Source organism: Canis lupus, chromosome 20 (assembly GCF_048164855.1).
Source record: "Canis lupus baileyi chromosome 20, mCanLup2.hap1, whole genome shotgun sequence".
NCBI lineage: Eukaryota > Metazoa > Chordata > Mammalia > Carnivora > Canidae > Canis > Canis lupus.
In genome coordinates, this window is record NC_132857.1 from 22,592,381 (window position 1) to 22,611,422 (window position 19,042).

The 19,042-nt window shown below is 45.4% G+C and overlaps 1 long non-coding RNA gene and 1 pseudogene across 8 annotated transcripts in view; both read left to right on the forward strand.

Annotated features, from left to right (window-relative positions):
- Positions 1 to 19,042, forward strand: part of LOC140611752 (uncharacterized) — a 183,980-nt gene that overhangs the window by 410 nt on the left and 164,528 nt on the right. For 2 of the 8 annotated variants that reach the window (XR_012012893.1, XR_012012898.1), the window contains exon 2: positions 13,260 to 13,418. The exons of the other annotated variants lie outside the window; for them this stretch is intronic. This is a non-coding gene — a long non-coding RNA (uncharacterized lncRNA). The remainder of the gene's footprint in view (positions 1 to 13,259; positions 13,419 to 19,042) is intronic. 8 annotated transcript variants of the gene reach the window in all.
- On the forward strand, positions 1,841 to 5,110 carry LOC140611751 (integrator complex subunit 4 pseudogene; annotated as a pseudogene).

Genomic DNA, 19,042 nt, shown 5'->3' on the forward strand with positions numbered 1-19,042 from the left:
TGCTCTTCCTCCAGGGTGGCCACGGGTACAGGTAGCTCTTGCATGTCGGAACAGTGAGTCAGAGGTGTTACCACCACATGCATTGGTTTGGTCTGAGCAGCTGGCTTCTCGGCTCGAGCCATGACCAGCTCAATCACCTCTGGCCCTGAAGCTTTAGCAGGCCCCAAGGTAGGAGCTGGGGCCAGTTGTTGAGGTGGTTCAGGATATTGCACAGGGGTGGACACTATTTGCTCCACTGAGACGAGTGGTTGCTCCGGCATGTGGCAGACCCTGATAGCATGCGCTGGGACATGATCTACTGCGAGGGTGGCCAAGATTGCAGGTGGGTCCTCCTTGTTGGGAGAGTGAATCAGAGATTTGACCACCTCATGCATTGGCTTCAACTCAGCAGCTGGTATCTCTACTCTGGCCAAGCACTCAGCACCGACAGCCCTGCCCAGCTCGATCACCTCAGGCCCAGAAGCTTCATCAGGCCCCACCTTCAGAGCTGGGGTGGGCTGCTGACATGATGTTGCTCAGGGGCCAAAGCTGGTTGCTGCACTGAGGCAGGTGATTCCTTTGGCATGGCATGCCGGGGACATTGATAGTGGGCACCTGGGGGAGCTCTTGTTGCAGGGTGGCCAAGTGTGTAGGTGGCTCCTCCAGGTTGGGACAGTGAATCAGAGGTGTGACTGCCTTGTAAATTGACTTGGCCTCAGCAGCTAGCTTCTCGGCTCGGGCCATGCACTCAGCACCAACTGCCATGCCCGGCTCAAACTGCTCAGGCCCATAAGTTTCAGCTTGCCCCAGTGTAGTAGCTCTGGCGGGCTCTTGATTTCGTTTAGGATGTTGCTCAGTGGCCGAAGTCGGTTGCTTCACTGAGGCAGGTGGCTGCTCTGTCATGTGGGGGATCCCGATAGCATGCCCCTTGGCATGCTCTTCCTCCAGGGTGGCCATGGGTACAGGTACTTTTTCACATTTGAAATACATTATTGCATATTTGCTTATGTTAAAAAAAAAAACTGTGTCCAAAACTTAAAGATTCTTATTTACTGATGCATTTAAATCTTTCTCATGATGATCTACGGCATTTAACATAGTAGTGAAATTGTTCGTATCTGTGCCTTCAGCAGCTTTTACTTCTGTACTTGTGGTGTTCCTGTTTATATCACTCGGATATCTTTTGAAAAACAATGACATACTTTAGAACCCTGAAGATTTCCCTGGTGTTTTTTTTTTTTTTAGTGTCATACATTTCCATTTATTGGACCTACTGAATACATCAGTTAAATGTTTGCTTATTTTACATAAAGGGCCCATTTTCTTTTTTTTTTTTGAATTTTTAATTTTTTTTTAAATTTTTATTTATTTATGATAGTCACAGAGAGAGAGAGAGAGAGAGAGAGAGAGGCAGAGACACAGGCAGAGGGAGAAGCAGGCTCCATGCACCGGGAGCCCGATGTGGGATTCGATCCCGGGTCTCCAGGATCGCGCCCTGGGCCAAAGGCAGGCACCAAACCGCTGCGCCACCCAGGGATCCCCAGAATTTTTAATTTTTTATTGGAGTTCAATTTGTCCACATATAGCACAACACCCAGTGCTCATCCCGCCAAGTGCCCCCCTCATTGCCCATCACCCAGTCACCCACCCCCACCCACTTCCCCTTCCACTACCCCTTGTTTGTTTCCCAGAGTTAGGTGTCTCCTGTTTTGTCACCCTCACTGATACTTTCACTCATTTTCTCTCCTTTGCCTTTATTCCCTTTCACTAATTTTTATATTTCCCAAATGAATGAGACCATATAATGTGTGTCCTTTTCCGATTGACTGTTTTCACTCAGCATAATACCCGGGACAGCTGCACCCCAATGTTTATAGCAGCAATGTCCACAATAGCCAAACTGTGGAAGGAACCTCGGTGTCCATCGAAAGATGATGGATCAAGAAGCTGTGGTCTGGCGGGAAGTCATGGCGGCTCACCTAAAGAAACGAGTGTACGACGAATTCACTAAGGAGGTCCAGCAACAACAGGAGGAAATTGCAACCAAGAAACTGCGATTGACAAAACCAAGTAAATCTGCAGCACTCCACGTAGATCTGTGTAAAGCTCCCTTCCCAGCGGATGCTTTGCAGTATCTACTCCAGTTTGCCAGAAAGCCTGTTGAAGCAGAAAGTGTGGAAGGAGTAGTTAGGATTCTCTTGGAACATTATTATGGAGAATGATCCATCTGTGAGACTGAAAATTGCATCATTGTTGGGTTTATTATCAAAGACTGCAGGATTTTCACCAGACTGCATTATGGATGATGCCATTAACATCCTGCAGAATGAAAAGTCTCATCAAGTCCTTGCTCAACTGTTGGACAGCTTGCTTGCAACTGGCACCAGACTCCCAGAGAATCAAGCTATCCAGATGGGATTAGTTGATGTAGCCTGCAAGCACCTCACAGATACGTCTCATGGTGTAAGAAATAAGTGCCTGCAATTACTTGGCAATCTTGGCTCTTTGGAGAAAAGTGTCACAAAAGATGGAGAAGGCCTAGCTGTCAGAGATGTCCAGAAGATGATAGGGGATTACTTCAGTGACCAAGACCCACGTGTCAGAACAGCAGCTATAAAAGCCATGTTGCAGCTTCATGAGAGAGGACTGAAATTACACCAAGCAATTTATAATCAGGCCTGTAAATTGTTGTCTGATGACTATGAACAAGGGCGCAGTGCTGCAGTCCAACTTATCTGGGTTGTCAGTCAGCTCTATCCTGAAAGCGTTGTCCCCATTCCTTCTTCTAATGAAGAAATTCGCTTAGTTGGTGATGCATTTGGAAAAATTTGCCCCATGGTCAATGATGGCTCCTGGGTGGTTCGAGTTCAGGCTGCAAAGCTGTTGGGCTCAATGGAACAAGTCAGTTCTCATTTCCTGGAGCAAACACTCGACAAGAAGCTCATGTCCGATCTCAGGAGAAAATGCACTGCACATGAACATGCCAAGGAACTTTACAGGTCAGGAGAGTTTTCCAGTGGCAGAAAGTGAGGAGGTGATGCTCCCAAAGAAGAAATAGATACAGGAGCTGTGAACTTGATTGAGTCAGGAGCTTGTGGAGCCTTTGTTCAGGGATTGGAAGATGAGATGTATGAGGTCCTCATTGCTGCTGTGGAGGCTCTCTGCGTGCTGGCCCAATCTTCACCTTCTTTTGCGGAGAAGTGCCGCCCTGATTTCCTGGTTGACATGTTTAATGATGAAATTGAGGAAGTACATCTGCAGCCCATACACAGCATGAGAAAAATTTCTAATAATATCACTCTCCGAGAGGATCAGCTTGACACTGTCCTGGCTGTGTTAGAGGATTCATCCAGAGATATTCGAGAGGCTCTTCATGAACTTTTATGCTGTACTAATGTTTCGACTAAAGAAGGGATTCATCTTGCACTGGCGGAGCTGCTGAAAAATTTAACCAAGTACCCTACTGATAGGGACTCTATATGGAAGTGCTTGAAGTTTCTGGGAAGTCGGCATCCAACCCTGGTGCTTCCCTTGGTGCCAGAGCTCCTGAGCACCCATCCATTTTTTGACACAGCTGAACCAGACATGGATGAACCAGCTTACATTGCAGTTTTGGTTCTTATTTTTAATGCTGCTAAAACCTGTTCAACAATGCCAGCACTGTTCTCAGATCATACCTTCAGGCATTATGCCTACCTCTGAGACAGTCTTTCTCATCTTGTTCCTGCCTTAAGGTTACCAGGTAGAAAACTAGTGTCATCGGCCATTTCTCCCGGTATTGCGCCCCATGAGGACCCGTCCCATCAGTTCCTGCAGCAGAGCTCTGAAAGGGTGTACAGTCTTCAGAGCACCGGAACCCTCAGGGAACCCAGAAGCTGCTGGAGTTCACCATCCAGGATCTTCAAAAACGTGGAGAACTTCAGTCTGAACTAGCAGGAGTCGCTGCTAGGAGTTCTCGGCTACCTATCTTTGGTGTCAGCTTCTTCTCCTCAAGGCCTTGCAAGAAAAGCTCTGGAATGTGGCTGCCCCTTTATATTTGAAGCAGAGTGACTTGGCCTCCACAGCAGCAAAACAGATCATGGAAGAGACCTACCAAATGGAGTTCATGTACAGTGGTGTGGAGAATAAACAGGTGGTGATTATACATCACCTGAGGCTGCAGGCCAAAGCCTTGCAACTTATAGTAACAGCACGGACTACTCGAGGAGTTGACCCCTTATTTGGGATGTGTCAAAACTTTTTACAGGAAGTGGACTTTTTTCAGAGGTGTTTTATTGCGGATTTGCCCCACCTAAAGGACAGCTTTGTGGACAAACTTCTTGACCTTATGCCCCGACTCATGACATCCAAACCTGTGGAAGTGGTCAAAATTCTACGGACCATGCTGAGGCAGAGTACCTTCTTGCACCTCCCCCTTCCAGAGCAGATCCACACACTTCAGCCAGCATCATTGAGCCAGCAGGTGAGTCAGACAACCCCTTGCAGTTTACATCTGGATTGGTTGTGGCCCTGCATGTCGATGTGACCCTGGAAAATGTCCAGGACCCTCAGAGTGCTGTGAAGGTCCAGGTCTTCTATCCAGATGGCCAGGCTCAGATGATTCATCCTAAGCCGGCAGACTTGCAGAATCCTGGCCCAGGGCGCCACCGGCTTATCACTCAGGTGTACCCCTCCCATACTGCCTGGACAGAACCATGCCAGGTGGATGTGAGGCTGCTGCTGGCCTACAACTCCAATTCCCGCATTCCCAAATCCCCCTGGATTGACGGTGGCGAAGTGTCACCCCAGGTGGAAACCAGCATCGAGGGCACCATCCCCTTCAGCAAGTCTGTGAAAGTTTCCATAATGCCCAAACCTGCAAGGCGCTGAGTCACAAGCATTGTGTAGAGCTAAAGCTGAGAAAGACCTTCTTAGGTAGCAGAGTGAGCCCGAAGCCTAGAGCACTTCACCTGGAGCCGGCGTATGGGCATGAGCACCATCACCCTTATCGTCTCATCTGGTATCAAACACAAAATAAATTATTTTGCATTAAAAAAACAAAAACCTTCAAGTCCACACCTCTTCCTTCCCTGACTCCCCCCACCACCTCAATAAAGTTGAGAAAACAACAACAACAACAACAAGAATCTGTGGTCTATGATACAATGGAATATTACTCAGCCATTAGAAACGACAAATGCCATGAAAGGAGAGTGATGTTTGTCTACTTGTTGGGTTCATGTTGTTGTACGTGTGTGTGCAGCCAACCAGCAGTGCTCATTATGTACCAGATCATCTACTAAGAATAGTCTTTTACCCAAAACCAGGAAAGAGGAGAGAGAAAGAACTAGTTTTGAGAGCTTTTTGATTTGGAAAAAGCATTACAAAAATCACGATTTTCATTATACAGTAAGGGAGTAGCTTAGTCCTGTGAAATGAAGACCACTTTGTATTCCAATTTAATTTCTTGAATTTCTTAATTGTTTCCTTTTCTTTTTGGTTTTTACTGACATTCAAAAACTGAAAAACTTCTAGCTCATAACTTTGTTGCATTTCTAGGTCCTTGCAGCAACAAAAGGAGATTGTCATATTAGGACTAGAACTTTAAGTGAGTCCTAAAGTATTGGAAGAAAATTCTAAAATATACATTGAGGTTCTACAAGGAAAAGATTGAGTTTAAACAAAAGAGCCTGAGCTAATTCTTCCAGAAGGTTTGTTACTTTGAATTCAGAGCCCTTTTACAAGTATATTAGAAAAATAAGTAGTCCCACAGTATCAGTCGATTCATGTATAAATGAGAAGAGGGCTAACATTAATGAAACTACCTCTAAAGTAGTTGACTGCCAAGCTGATTGTTAAATTGGTTATTATGGAAACAGGAGAACCAACTCACACACTTAGAAATGAGGTCCCAGACTGGAAGCACTGGTAAATGTAGCTGCTCATAATCTAAGTTAAATAATTCCTTGACAATCTGAGTAGATCTATATCATCATGGTGGTCTTATATGTAATTTAGGGTGTTCAGTAGGAAATTATTGAATGGACTTCATGATTCTCTAGAGCTTATTTTTGAGAGGTGCTAGTGAATCAGGAGGGAAAAAAATAAATGCTCAAAAAAGTCCTATTGCCATCTTACACATTTGGGGAAACTGTAAGAATATGTCCAAAGAATCTTGGTCTTCAATACTTTTATATACAGTAATAACTAACACCATAAAATAGCACTTATTTAGATAGAATTGATGGTAGACGTGGCAGTACTACATCCTTTTCTACAATGTCTGAGTGTTTGTAGTACTTAAGACCTTTCCATCAGGCATCAACATTAAATATTGAATACCTCTAGAAAGTGTGAAAATAATTTTGTCTTTGGAAGTAGTTAACGTGCAGTTTTTCTGTGTGTCCCATTGGACTTTTCTAGTGATGATTCTCCTAGGATGCTTTATCAGTAGGTGTCTGGATTTTATGGACTAAAAAGCTGATATTTTCTTTTATAATTGAAATCTGTAAATTATCTTTATACTTAATTTTCTATGTCCATTCATAGCAAAAAGTAAGCAAAATATCCCAAGACAAAGAATGATGGTTCCCCCCCACCAAACCTTGAGCATAACCGTTGAGGAACAAGAACTGTCGGAGATCTATGTGTGTGTATCTGTACATACATCCATGCATACATGGCAAGATTCAACAGAAATCACAATTCCGACATCATCTGTGGTTTATGTCACAGCTCTTCTCTGTCGTCAGCCTCTGTTTTTCTCTTTGGGCTTTCGTTGAAAAATACTCAGCCTCATATCTTTTGCTCTGAGACTTTAACTGTAATCCTTGAATTCTTAATTTCAGTTCAGAAACCCTAGTCGTAGAACTCATGAGTCTCCAGATTTCCATGACTGTCACCAAAAATTGAAACTCCTATAGGTTTGCCTTTTTTTTTTTAAACTAAAGACTTAAAAGCAAGAAAAGAAAAAAAAATGCTTCTTTCTGTCTTGACAAACATGAGGAAGAAACTGCAAACAGGAATACAGGTGGAAGCAACTCCTTCTGTAGCCTCCCCTTGTACTTTTAAAAGAGTTTTGTCATGGGGTTAATGATGGAGAAAGTTGACAACAGGCATTGTATATGTTTGCTGTTCGCAAACTGTATTGTGTGACCGTATTTTTTTCCCAGTCATTGAAAGGATTCTCCCAGTGTGATACCTCTTAATTTAAAGAAAAAAGTGTTTTTTTCTCCTGTAAAATAGTCATCATTTGGAACTGGAGGGTATTACGCTCAGTGAAGTAAGTCAATCGGAGAAGGGCAAACATTATAATGTCTCATTCTTTTGGGGCATATAAAAATAGTGAAAAGGAATAAAGGGGAAAGGAGAAAAAATGAGTGGGAAATATCAGAAAGGGAGACAGAACATGACAGACTCCTCACTCTGGAAAATGAACAAGGGGTGGAAGAAAAGGAGGTAGGGTGGGGGTGTGGGGTGACTGGGTGACGAACATTGAGGGGGACACTTGATGGGATGAGTGCTGGGTGTTATGCTATATGTTGGCAAACTGAACTCCAATAAAAAAATCATCATTATTTTATGACATTTATAAAATGCAGTAAAAGATAAGGAAACCATCCTGAGAGGCAGGATGCCTCTCTCATTTGGCCAGCTTTTTAACATGTTCTACTTATTTTCCTCCCTTATTATTTAAGGCTTTTTTGTATGTATGCACTGTCTTTTTTATTGGCTATATTTTTGAGGAAGAAGCTCTTCAATTTACAGGTGCTGTATATTTTATAGTCATAAATTCATTGATTTCTAGAAATACACATTTGCTTCCATGTATCCATTAGAGTGCAACAATCCTGAACTCCTAGGGATTTTTCACTGATGAAAGTTGTTTTTATACTTCCCTGTTGTATTGAAGCAGGTCTGAAGACCAGGAAGAAAGCTGACTAGTGATCTGAATTGCAAAATGTTGAGAACTAACCAGTGGGTTGTCATGGTGCCTAATGACTCTTGTGTGTGTGTGTGTGTGTGTGTGTGTGCCTAATGACTCTTAAGTACAAAGGAAGTTTATTAATTATTTGAAGTAAAGACAACACAGTCATTTGTAGGAGATCCTTAGCTAGAAAGTTTTAATATTCTTTGAAGAAATCAATACAACCAAACCTTAGAAAGTTTTAGAAGTTACCAAAAAATCAAAACCTGAGCTGCAAAAAAGAAAAGTCATGTATCTGAGGTGACAAACGTAAGGGAAGCAAGCAAGTGCAGGAAAGCTGGAAGCTCTCGATTGGTTGTGGCCACAGAGAGTTTGGACAAGACAGCAGGATGTGCCACTTTTGTTTTGTAGGGAAGTGTCATTTGTGACCGTCATATTTGTAAATGGGTTTTCCGTTGGTTTTGGCGGCAACAATGTTTGCCACTCCTCTGGTCTAACTGGACCGAGACATCCCTCACTTCTATTACCGCTAGTCCATGTGTGCAGTGCTGTTGGTTGGCTTTGGAAATGTGAACTTTGTGGATAAAACAGGGAAGTTTCTCTGGCATCGAGTGGCACACAAGGCTCTGTAGGGATGGTGTGTGTGCATGCGTGCGCATGAGATACTCTCATAACAGGAAATATACAGTACTCAATTTCATCAACAGTAGCTCAAATTTAGTTACTGAAACAGGTTTCAATGAACATTGTATTCTCTGCTTCAGGTTTTTGTAGAAGTGACAAAATTGGACAGTGTAATACCGTAAAGAACTACAAATTCACTAGAATATAGCTGACCTCCCCGCAACGTGGGGATTAGGGGTCCCGACAGCATCCCCCAGCACAGCTGAAAATCCACGTATAATTTTTGATTCTGCCAAAACTTGACTGTTAGTTAGTAGCCCACTGTTGATTGGAACCTTACCGATGATATAACCAGTAGATTAATATGTATCTTACAATGAAGTGAGCTAGGGAAAAGAAAATGTTATTAAAATCATAAGGAAGAGGGGCGCCTGGGTGGTGCAGCCATTGGGCTCCTGGGCGATGCCGTCAGTTAAGTGCCTGACTCTTGGATTTGGCTCAGCTCATGATCTCATGGTCTCTGGATCAAGCCCTGCATCGGGACTCATGCTCAGCAGTGAGTCTACTTGGAATTCTCTCCCTCTGCCCCTCCAACTCGTGTACACACTCTTTCTCATTCTCTCTTAAATGACTAAATCTTTAAAAAAAGAAAATCATGGGAGTAAAGACATCTATGGTGCTGTACTGTATAAAGAAGTGGACCCATACAATGCAAACACATGTTGTTCAAGTAACAACTGTACTCTTACTATATATATATATCCCACTTATTAAACTGTGATCATTAGACAGTCATCAGCAGTTGTCCCTAAGGCTAATGAGCTTTTTTTTCTCTCTCTCTCCTACTCCTAGTCTGCAGAACAGGAATGCTGCCCCTCTCTACTGCATTAGCAGGAAAAGATCTCTGAGGGCAATTTAGAAGACCTGGTGTCTGTTTCCACGATTGCCCTTTCCAAGCTGGGTCACCTTTCCTCACTCCATGGGGCCTTTGTTCTGTTATGTGTGCTTGAATAGCAGACAGTCGTCAACCAGTCTCATACAGTATAATCTAGTTGGAAATCTCTGAGCGCAGGACTTACACGACAGCCACCCCGCCCCGGATCCCCTGCCCTGCGTGCCCGCTCTTCGTGGTGCTCGCCACCTTGTGACATGTTACAGATTTATTCAGTCATTGTCTCTTCCACCTGCGGAGGAAGACCAAACCCTGTGGATGGGGGCAGTCGCCTGATGTGTTTTGCCCATCGCTGTGTCATCAGCGCCTGCGTCAGAGCGTGTCGGAAACCACATGAAGCTCGTGGTGAATGTTTCTGGAATGAGTTAGTTATTAGGATCCAAACTGTATTTCTGGGTAATAATTTAGAGATCACTAAAAACTAAGTTCCTATGATAAGGGTTTTAGGTGTCTGCCAGTCGGCTTTATGACGTTCTTTGGTTTGCATGAAAAACTCTATTCCTCCTACAGGATAGAATTCGAAGAGCAATTTATATTTAGAAGATGTTTATAATAAGCCTTATGGGCCCAGTTTATCGCAGTGATCTCTTGTTATTCAAATGCTATATTTTCTCTAATGTAGATTGTACGGTTGTGCCTGGGAGGCATGTGCACTGCATGAAAGTAGGATCTGTGAGGCCCTCTAGCCATCATCACACCATATGGCTATTCCTGTAGATACTTACTTAAACCACAAAATATTTGCACATTGCTTTCTTTCTTAGCAAGTAGAAAATATACATGATAATAAAAATGTTACCTGATAGAAGAAATTTAATTTATTCATTTCACAGTTAAGAGTCTGACAATGAGAGATCTGTCCTAAATGGCTACCTACTTATGCATCATGCTTATTATATGTGTCAGATTGAAATATTTCCCATAATCCTGGTAAGTTGAGGAGTAAGGCCCACCTGAGCGCGACCCGAACGCAAGGGCACGAGGCTTTGCACGAGGCGTGGTGCATGGCAATTGGTCTTTTCTGTTTATAGTCACTCCGGGGTGGGGGCCGGGTCTGGAGTGAGATCATCTCCTGTCCTGCCTTCCGTGCTGTTTGTAGGTGGACACCTCCCACATTTGTCATTCTCCCACTGAATTGTATATCCAACTACTCATGTAACCTCTCCTCCAGTTTCTGCAAATAAACATGATCTCACCACACATACTCCTCTGTATTCTTCACCCCTGTGACTTGACTGCAAGGCTGTCTTCCCAGTTACTCAGCCTCCAGACCTCAGAGTTGTCTTTAATTCCTTGCTGTCTTTCAAACCCCCATCCAGTGCATCAGAAAAAAAAAACCTTTTATCTTGACCTTCAATATAGATCCAGAATCCAGCTGTTTTCTATTATCTCCACTGCTAGATACTAATTCAAGTGACCATCTTCTCTTGCCTGAATTCTTCAGAAGCCTTTTGTGGGGTTTTCCTGCCTTTCCCCATGCCCCGCTGTGAGATTCTACATGGAGCAGCCATCTCGATCCACTTAAAGCAAAAGTAAGATCCTATAACTCTTCTGAAACCATTTGAAGGCTCATTCAGCTCAGTCACTGTAAAAGCCAAAGTGGGGATGGTGGTCAAAAGGCCTACGTGATCTGTCTGCCCTTCCTTGTCTCTTTTATCACAACCTCTATGTCTGCCTTCCTGACCACTCTGCATCTTCCTTTACTGTTTCTCAGAAACCCATACAAGTTCCCACTCTTGGACTCATTCTAGCTCATTCCCTTGCCTAGAAAATTCTTTGACTTGAATTTCTCTTAGAGAGCCTTCACTTGCTTCAAGTCTTTTCCCAGAGGTAAACTGTTCATGAAGGCCTACATTGATCATTTATTCTAACTGTAAATCCCATCTCGCTGGCACCCCCTCATTTCCGTTGTCCTGCTCCATTTTTTCTTTGCTACATGTCTCTTTCTAAAATGCGATGTGATGTTTTGTATTCGTTGCTAATTACTGGTTTCCCACTCTAGAAGCTTCACCAGAGCAGGCACTTTTGCATCTCTTTGTCTCTGCTGTACCCAATGAGGTGAAGACCATGCTTTACACAAGATAATAGCTTATTGAATAATTGAACAAATAAACTATGAGATACAGAATTTCCACTCACTCATTGGACAGATATATTGAGTGCCAATGATTGTAGTCCCTGTACCAGGCATTGCCATACAGTAGAAAGCAAAAGACCCATGTTCCCATGGAGCTTTCTCACGGCCTACTCAGAGGACAGTCACTTTAGAAATATTCATACTGACAAGTGCCTACAAGAAACGTGGGAAAGGTGCTATGAAAGAAAATGACAATGACCATAAAATATCATAATGGAGAGAACTAGCTCTTAAATTAGAGGTTCAGGGAAGACCCCGTTAAAGAAGTAACATATGTGATGAACGTTGTAAGGCTAAGGCTAAGTTCCTACATAGGAAATCTTAATAGCCATTGAGATGTTGAAGAATGTAAAAAAAATATTGATGGGAGTCTCCAAGATTGAGAAAGATTGAAAAAGTGGTCAGGGAAGGTGGAACATAATGAATAGATAGATAGGAGAGCAGCATTAGATGTGACTAAAGTCAGCATGGACTAGATCACACCAGGATTTATTGGCTCAGAGGGTTTTGATTTCATCCAAGGTACAAAGAGAAGACTTTGAAGAGAACTAATAAGCAAAGTAACAACATAATGATGTTTGGGGCTTTCACTATTAGGCTACCTGTTGTGGGTTTGGGAACGATTCAGAAAAGAACAGAGTTAGGGACACCTGGTGTGGGGGGGATCAGTCGGTTGAGCCTTTGCCTTTCGGCTCAGGTCAGGATCCCTGCCCAGTGGGGCATCTGCTTCTCCCTCTCCCTCTGCCTCTCCCCGCTCCGACTCATGCACTCTCTCTCATGGTCTCTCTCAAAGAGGTAAAAGTCATCTTTAAAAAATCGAAAAGACTTGAGTTACAAGTGGGAAGGCTAGCCAGAATGCAATGATATTAGTTCTAGTGAGAGATGACAATGGGACATATAAATGTGACCTGGGTGCTGAATATAGAGAAGAAAATAATAAGATGGATGTAAAGTATATTTTAAATTAGAACGGTCATGGGTTAGATGTAGAAACAGATATGGCTGCCTGGTTTCAGTCATCAGCAAATGGATGGATACAGGTAGATAGAAATGTTGGGGTGAGAAACAGATAATAACATAATGAATCATTGACCACCTTTGTAGGGAGATGGGGATTAGGAAGCAGATGATCGGGATCCCTGGGTGGCTAAGCGGTTTGGTGCCTGCCTTTGTCCCAGGGCACGATCCTGGAGTCCCGGGATCGAGTCCCACGTCAGGCTCCCAGCATGAAGCCTGCTTCTCCCTCCTCCTGTGTCTCTGTCTCTCTCTTTCTCTCTCTATATCTATCATGAATAAATAAATCTTTTTAAAAAAAGGAGATGATAAAAAAATTAAGTCCATTGTTTGAGTTTAATCGGGTTCATTTTGATGATCATCCCATATTTTATACATGTTGTCCCATATTGTCCCAGAAGGCTCTGAAAGAGTGCCTGAGTCTCACAGTTTTGCGTGGAATGAACAACAGGCTAGACACTTCAGGCACGGAAAGCTTGTGAGATGGTGTGTAATATCCATCATCCTGAGTATCTCTTTTCATCCTCACACCAGTAAATGTCGAGTCCGTCTTCCTCAGTTCTCGTCTTCAGGGTCTCGGCTTGGAAAAATCTCCACCTGCTCCTCCTTTGTTTTGACTTTTGGTTGTGATTTTTTTTTTTTTTGAGTCTGGGTAGACCAGATGGGACCAGGTGAGGAGCAAGGATTTGGCCTACAGCAAAGCTTGGGAAGGAATGTAAATATCGTGAGCCCCGAGAGAACAAAGCCCACAGCAGAATGTCCATGTGAATGAATCACCGACACGGCAAGCCTGGACACAGGACAGGGTAGGTATTCTAGGGGTCCAAACTTGGCAGGGGACACAATGAGAAATGGGGAAAGCATGCAGCTGCAAAAGGTGTCCCCATAACAGGACAGCCACAGGCAGAGGTGGTATTCAAGAGTTCAGATAAAGGGTGGCACCTCATTGTTTTGGAGAAACACACTGAGAATGCAGTTTGGGAAGCTAGGATTGTTAAGAGGCCCATGTGATGGAACAATCAGAATATCCTTGCAGAGCAGTTTCATCACTAGTGTTCAGTGCCCTTCTTGAATTCCTGGGTGAGACCAACACGTGCACCAGATGAAGCCGAGCCAAGCCCGAGGCAGTGACGTGTACAGACTGTCGATTATGGTATAGAATGATTCCTCCGGTGAGCCTTCACTCACATCTACTCCTGGGTCGAGCAGTTTCTTGTTGCCTCTGCTGCATTGTTAAGTTTGACACCCCATGGACTGGTGGTCTCATCATCGTCTCTTAGAGTTCGAAGACTCAGCCAAATGAATAGGTAACATCCTACTTGCTCTTCTCTTACTTTTAATCATAGTAGTTGCCTAAAAGGGTGACTCATGTATTCAAGGCCTTGAGGAGTCATTAGTGAGAAATTGAAACAAATGTGAAGATCCAGAAAGACCGTACCTTTCTGCTTCAAATTCCACGTGTCTGTTTCTCATTGACTTTGCGTGCTATCAAATCACAATGACTGAGGCTCCCCGGAACCATTGAGAAAAGTATCGTGTGTCATCTAAGCTGGGATGTATTTAAAACACTGCATTATCACTTTGCTAAATAAGATATGTTTTTTTTTTCCACGTCTGAAGCTAGATGTGGTCAGATTCATCTACAAATTCCAAAGAACATTGCCTAATACCAGATACCATGAGCCTGTTTCAAAGCCAAGAGTGAATGATGTCTGGAATTTATGTCCCTGCCAGTTTCACACATATTGAAATGATATAGTTCCTAACAACATAGAGATTAGCTGTCACAGTCTTTAAGTGGCAGTTTGGTACAAAAGGACCATGGTTTTTGTCAGGTTTAATCTGATTGGTAGTGAACTGGAAGAGAGAGGCCAGGCAAAAGTTGGTGGAAACAGGCTTTTATTTTTATTTATTTATTTTGTTTGAAACAGGCTTTTAATGGGATGCGCTCCCTGGCTAGGTTCTGAGGCCCGCAGGGGAGAGAGAGCGAGGGGGGGAGTCACACCCAAGCAAACTGCAGGGGGGGTCTATAAAGAGTTTTCCTCTGGAAGATGGGGGCGGGGCGGCATTCCAATTAGGGCAAGGGTTACAGGTCTTTGGGTGCTCAGTTAGGGTAGGGCCGCAAGGCGGCCTTATTGGGAGGTTGCTGGCCTGGGGTCAGCCATTTTGAGGTCCCCAGTCTCCCCAGCCCAACATTCAGATCTTTTTGTTATGTTATAATGGGGCGATGATTCAGATCCGGCTGCTTCCTGCTGATTTAGGGGCGTCGTGGTGCCTGTCGGAGGTGGGCAGGCCAGCGTAGGGGTGTAAAACAAGTTGGTTGACTGATAACCGAGATCTTTCGCGGATTCCTTCCTTGATGATTCAGAGAGAGCAAGGGACCACCATTAATAGTATGCCAATGATTAGGAGTGGGCTTAGAGAGAGGAGGAGCCATATGGTTAGTGGGGTCTGCCACCATTGGGGTGTAGTTGGGTCGACAGGGTGATACTGTTTTTGGAGAGACTCACGAACTTTGGCGAGGACGTGGAGATTGCTTTCAACTACACCTGTTTCGTTGATGTAGTAGTAGCAATCTTCATTGAGACACATACAAGTTCCTCCTTTCTTGGCCGTGAGGAGGTCCAAGACACGTCGGTTCTGAAGAGCTACCTGGGCCACCGGGTTTATTTGGCGTTGTCGGGAAGCAAAAGACTCTGCCAAAGCCTCGATAGCCATTTGAAGCCTCTCGGATAGGTCCCTGGAGGAATCTACAGAGTAGAATAAGGGCCCCTTACCCAGTGGTCACCAGGGTTGAGGCCAGGGAGACCCTGACAACCAGTGGGAGAAAGATCACTCGTTTCTGCTTTTCCAGGGGGCTGATGAGGAGGGCTACTTCTGCCTGACTATAGATAGTTAATCGCGGAACTAGGGAGACAGTCAGGAGCGAGGCAGAGGTATTGAGAGATTGAGATAGGGTGCCATGGCACCAAAAGAATCAGGCAATAGCAGCATGATGAGAGGTGACGTTTGACCGGGTGACGTTGCACAGGGATGAGTTAGGGGCAGAATAACAGAAGGGGAATTGATGGTTGAGAGGGTCAGTAAATAGGGCAACATTAGTGAGAGAGGGATGAGGCAGGCACTGGAGGTGTGGGTGCGGGGCTGGTGCAGCTGAATGCACTTGGGGAGGGGAATGGCCACAAGGGGAGTTTTGCCTAAAGCGGCACAGATAAAACAGTGGGACAGATTGCCCATGCAGGAAAGGCTGGCGAGGGAAGTGCCTTGTTGGATAAGTTTTATCCAGGAGAAGGGGCCCTGGTCCTGAGTTGGGTTAGCCTGTAGGTGGGTGCTCCTGGAGTAGGGGTGACTGAATCCACATGGGCCCACAGGAGGGCTCTTAGAAGAGTTAGGGAAGGTAGGTAAGTAAGATAGGAGAGGAGGAGGTGATGATGGAAGATTTTAAGTGAGCAGGAAGGGCCACCCCGTAGAGAAGCTCAAAGGGACTTAGGCCCGACGGCCCTCTAGGGGTGGCTCTGAGCCTTGTTAAAGCCAGCGGGAGGAGGGTTGGCCTGGACAGGTGGAGTTTCAAGGGTAAGTTTGGTGAGATGTTCTTTGAGAAGGCCGTTGGCCCACTCTACCTTACCCGAAGACTGGGGGTGATATGGGATATGGAGTTTCCAGGTAATATTTAGGCTCTCGGAGTCTTGCCGGGTGATGCTGGAGATGAAAGCCGGGCTGTTGTCAGATTGTAGGATCTCCAGGAGGCTGAATCTCAGAATGATCTGTTCGATGAGTATGGTGGCCACCACATCCGCCATCTCCCGAGCTGTGGGAAAAGCCTCTATCCAGCCTGTAAAGGTGTCCACTAAGGTTAATAGGTAGCGAAAGGATTTATGGCGCGGCATGTGGGAAAAGTCAAGCTGCCAGTCCTTGCCAGGTTGGTAGCCATGGAGCTGGTGATTGGGTCCTGGCCTGCGAATTCCCCCTTGAGCATTTACAGTGGAGCAGGTTTTGTAAGACTAACGCACCTCTCCAATTACCTTTTGGAGATGTGGATAGTGGAATCCTGGGAACTGGTGTAAGGCCTTGGGACCAATGTGTAGGGATTGACGTATGTCTGAAATGATCACAGGAGCTAAATGGTTTGGAAGAGCGAGTTTCTTTTGAATGAAGATCCAGTCTTTCTCCCCGGCTATTCTTCCCATCTTTTTTAGTGTGTGAGTTTCCTCATCTGTGTAAGAGGGGGAATGTGGTGTGTTGAGGAAGAGGAGGGGAGCTGATGAGGAGCCTAAGGCAGTGGCTTGGGCAGTTGAGTCAGCTTTGTTGTTGGCCCAGGACACCGGGTCCATGGAGGATTGATGTCCATGGCAGTGGACAATGGCTACTTCAGTGGGAAGGCTGAGGGCCTCTAGTAGTTTTGAAATGAGGGGCCCATAGATTATGGGGCTTCCCTTGGTTGTAAGAAACCTTTGCTCTTGCCAGAGGACAGAATGTGTATGTGTGATGATGGAGGCACATTTGGAGTCCGTGTATATGGTAGCTCATTGCCCTTTGGACAGGCGAAGAGCCCTGGTGAGGGCTCTAAGTTCTGCCTTCCGAGAGCTTGTCCCGAGGAGGGGGGAACTGCCTCTAGGATGGCATCTAGGGTAACGATGGCCTATGCTGCGTGTCTCTGGCCACAAAGAGAATTTGGTCAGGGTTAGGGAAGGGCTGATTCTAAAGTCCTGGATGTGGAGGGGGCAGCTCTTCCAGGAGTTGAGAGCAGGAATGGAAGGGTTCTGGGTTAGTAGAGGGGGTAAGTAGGAGGGTAGCCGGACTTAGCCGAGGAGAAGCTGATAGATAGATGTCAGGATTTTCGACGAAAAGGAGCTGGGCAGGAAGGTATTCTAAGGAAGGAGTGTGAGGAGGAGAACCCATCCAGGCTGCAAGAGAGGAGTGGGGCAGTCCGTGGAATAGAGGAGGTGCCATCAGTTCCCATCACGGCTACTGGAGAGGGGAAGCTGGCCCCCGAGTAGGAAGGCACAATGGAGTCAGTCGCCCCCGTGCCCAACAGGAAAGAGATGGGCTTCCCTGCTACCTGGAGCAGGACCCTGGGCTTGGCCTGGCTTAGGGGGTGTCTGAGTCTGGGCCCCGTCAGTCATCATCCAATCCGAGTAGTTGAAAGGCTGGACTTCCCGGCTCAGGGTTTCCTCTGTGTGGAGGCGCCAAGGATCCCCCGAGACCCAGCAGGCGGATTTCCAGTGGCGCATCGTTCCACATTGAGGGAATTGCCGCGTTGGCTCCTTGGGATTGGGACATTGACGGGCCCATTGTCCCTCGGTGCCACATCTGAAGCAAGCCCCAGGTGGGATTCGGTTGGTTCCCCCTTTCTGCGGGCTCCCACCGACGCTTGGGTCTGGAGTTGGACCTTCTGCTGGAGCCTGGCCTGCCTCTTAAGTTCAGCCACTTCCTCTCGGGTGTTAAGGACTTTAAATGCCATTTTCACCAGGTCGGGAATGGGAGTTTGAGGACCCTCCTTGGTCTTCTTTAGTTTTCTATGGATATCGGAGGAGGACTGATAAACCACTGCAGTGGTAATCCATTTTAGCGCATCTGTAAGGACCAGTAGGGGGGATTGAGGTGAGACTCTGGAACAGTCTGCGTGGGGAGGGGAAAAACCTGACTCATGATGCTGGGAGTGGCACGCACACGGAGATTTTCTTACCCTTTAAGTTTCATGGCAGAAGTCTCTCTTTTTATTCAGGTCTGATTCATAAAACACAAACCAGTACATAAATTTCTCATGAGAAACTTTGCATGAAGTGGTACAAAGAAAGAGGTCTTACAGGTGTTTCTTCCACAAGTTCTGAAGTTCTGCGTTTTCAAGTGTGACCTTTGGTGGTTGATTTTTCTTCTGTTTTCCTTATGAGGAGAACATTTTTAAAGGAGACTGCATGATTCAGAGCTGTTTTATGAAAGTTCCTTAAGAACGAAAAAATGAAAAGAAGGAAACCATTTCCTGTAGCTTCACTCTGAGGGACACAACCCCTCTGTCCCTGGCTTGTGACGCTTCCACGGCACACTCCTGCAAGGATGGGAGCTTGCTGTCTTCTCGCTGGTCTGGGGCGGGATTAGGGATGACCCACGGTTGAATCTGACAGCGGGAAAGCTCTCGTAAGCCCTGGTTTTAATCTGGTTCTGAGTTCAACTGTGGAGTCGTATCGAAACCCAGGTTTTGTTCTCAGCTTTGTTCTGGGGGTTCACTAGCTCATGACAGAGGTCAGGAACTGGGTGAGCAGTAAGGAAGCCGTCTCTGTTGGAAGAAAAGCGTCTTTACGATCTCCTATCTATGGGCTCATTTTCTAACTTACGAAGCACCGTCAGGAAGTCTTGTGGGCTCTCAACCTTAATTCCGTTTTTACGTAAGAACGACTTTTGCTCTGAACTCCCAGAAGAATAACAGGACGTT